Source organism: Condylura cristata, unplaced genomic scaffold, assembly GCF_000260355.1.
Source record: "Condylura cristata isolate star-nosed mole 26May11 unplaced genomic scaffold, ConCri1.0 scaffold00002, whole genome shotgun sequence".
NCBI lineage: Eukaryota > Metazoa > Chordata > Mammalia > Eulipotyphla > Talpidae > Condylura > Condylura cristata.
The window spans coordinates 57,024,973-57,028,179 of NW_004567103.1; positions in this window are offsets into that span (position 1 = coordinate 57,024,973).

Sequence of the window (3,207 nt, forward strand, 5' to 3'; positions counted from 1 at the left end):
ATATGGGTTAGAGGAGAAAGAAAAGCCTGGAAAGGAGCAGAGGACAAACAGACCTATACCTGAATCCTCACAAAGAATTTTTCTAATTCACTTTTAACAAATCCTAGGTAATATTAAAATTTATACCAAAGATCAAAGTTGTTTGCAATGGATCTCAATGAGTTATCATAGCCTGTGCAGTTCAGGGATGAACCATTAAAATTAAGAAAAACTTATTAGAGGGTATGTTATATATGCATGTCCTGTTTTGAACTGATGTTAAAAGACTTGTTAATTTTCATGAACTTAGTCAAATTTATTTTTAAGAACAATATCTGTCTTAATTTCTTGATTTTTTAAATACAGAAAGCTAGTTCTATAATTTCTGTTGTTACTTTTCTTTATTTTGGAGTACTAAGAATCCCTCATCACCTTTCTTATTAGCTTTATTATCTACTTAAAGGTTGTTGAGGTTTGCTTATACTGTAATGTCAATGACATTTTGCAAAATGAATATTCTTATCACCAAAACTATACTGTATAGGATATGACAAATATTTGTGCTCATTCCTTTGGAATCTCAACCTGGCTTGCTCTTTAACTGAGTAATAAGGTAAGAGTAAACAGTAGTTTCTTAAATAAAGTTTTCAATACTGTTACTGTGTTTTTTCAAAGGATTTAACCTCAGGTAGTCAGAAACTTTGGAAATATTGAGAAAAGTCCACATTCTAAACACTCACTATATATGAAAATTGTAACAAGCTTTATGCCATCAAGGAGATTCAAGATTTCTGATGTTCTGATGTCATTTATCTCACAACGTTCAGTAAGTTTGTTTTATTTTTTTATTTTGTTTGAAGGAAATTGGTTGCTCTATTGTATTTCTAGTAGTTTTAGAGCTGAGCTGCTAAACTTTCATTCCTCCCACCAGCAAACAAACAAACAAAAACAAAGCAGAAACAAAAAACTGGACATGCTGCCATTTTAGCCTGATAAATCTTCACTTTCTGATATGCTTCTAAGGTAAAAGGTCATGACTAATGGAATGGACCACAATAAAAAGGGGATAAAAGTGTATAAAAGAATTTCCATTTAAAATCATGTGAAAAGCTAGACATTTCAGGAAAGTAGCATGAGAAATAAAATATCTCTTTATAATCTGCAGAAGAAAGAACTTAAAGATGAAATTAAATTAGAGCTACAAACACTTTATGAGAAAGGGAGACAGATGTGCTTTTGGAGCTGGGAAAATACTGGTTAACTTTTAGCTGTGATCACACTTTGGTGGTTCCTATGTGAAGCAAATGTTTTGGCTCTAAACCTGTTTCTGCTGCTTTTACCGTTTTCTTTCTTTACCAACCTGAGGACAGGAGAGTAAGGCAGATATGACTCTATGTATGTGGGTTGATCAGAAGACTTGCTTGTCTCAAAAGTACCAGTCACTGATAGACAATTTAGTGTCCTCCAGCTGAATACTTCCTCCTAAAGAAACGGCAAAGCAGACTACGGGCAAATTTGGACAAAATGGCTCTAGTACATTTTGCTACCCATAATTCATTTACTTACATGAAAGAAGGTGCTGTTGGAACGGGCTAAAACAGCATCAGATTGTAATTATGTGTTCTGCTTTGTAAATGAAGTATATAATAAAATCTATTTTTTTCTCTTAAAATAGCTGTGATGGTATCGTTGAGTTCATTCTTTTTCTGAAATGGTCCTAATATATTTTCCTTTTGAAAAAAATATGCTGTAATAAATTTTCAGAAGACTGAACTATTTTATATTTGTTCATCCTTTTCCCATGAGACATTGGGTGCTCCTATTAGTAACTTACATCTGAACACAATTATGTCCTTTAGCATCCTAGATTATTAGTGTTGAGAGGAACTTAGAAACTCCCCAGTCCTTCATTTTAAATATAAGCACACTGGGGGCAGAGAGGGGGATATGATTTCTGCAAGCTAACACGGAGAATTACAATGAAGACCCGAATTAAAATTAAAATTTCCTAGAGTTCCAACTCCCAGCTCAGTGAACCCTTCATTACACTAGTCTGTCTTCTAAGTCAAGAACCCTTACCTCAGTCCTTTTAGCTATACCCACGGCAGGCCACTTCAACTTTATTTACACCTGCAAATAGCATATCAGCATCCCAGAAGATGTTAAATAGTTCATGTATTTGAGACAGCCTGCCATTGTATTAGTAGATTAATTGGTTGATGTCACAAATAGCAACCTCCAGTTGGATATGGACAGCTTAATACACAGGAAGAGTGATGGGGTGTGAGGCAGAATTACCTGAGTATGGAAGCTAGCACAGAAAGTCCTCACAAAATATTTACTTATAGAAAAAGCCCCTTTTAAATGACAGCCCTGGTGTCAATTCGGAACACTGAAAAGATTCTAAACTTTGGAAAATTTCAAATGCGTTATGGCAAGCAGGTGCAAAATACTCTGGAATTGATTTGAGAGCAGAAGTCCTGGAACCCGCGCCCACCCAGCTTCTCCTGGGCACCTTTTATACAACACCCCTCCCCCCAATTAAAACAATAGCGTGGGTGGGCCTGGTCTCCCAAATACCTATACAAATAATCCTGTTGGAACTGAGGAAAGGAATATGTAGAGTGGGGTGAAGACAAAACCCCTTGCGCTGCAAACACAAGCATGCACTTTAAAAAATGCAGATCAGGGCTGTAGAGATGGAGTTTTCTGATTTGTTTCGAATTGAGAAGTTACTATTACAAACACATTCGAAGTGTAATAGCAGAGGTCTCTGGGAGAGCGGAGAAAGCATCAATCTGTGAGGAACTAGCATTCACTAAACCCGCCACCAAGTTTGCTCCCCGATGTCTGGGTAACCCCCCTGCGGCGCCCGAGAGCCCTCGGTCCCGACCCACGGGGCTCCCAGCCGGGGGCGAGGACTCAGGCTCCTTCCCACCCGCCCGGGGGCAGGGACGGGGCAGCGCGCCCGGAACCCCCGGCGCGTGGAAGGGGGAGCGCCCCGGCTGGACCGGGGGCGCCTGGGGGGAGGGCGGAGGGAGGCTGGCGTGCGGTTTTATTGTTTCCTCTCGCCCTCCTCCTCCCGCGCCTCGCCCCGGCGTCACTGGAAAGCCGCCCGAGCCGCCCCGCGGCCGGTTATTTATAGAGCGGGCTGCGCGCGCGTCACGGAGCCCGGTGCGGCTGACGGGGCCGCTGACGCGCTTGGCCGCCGGGCCGAGTCGGCGGGGC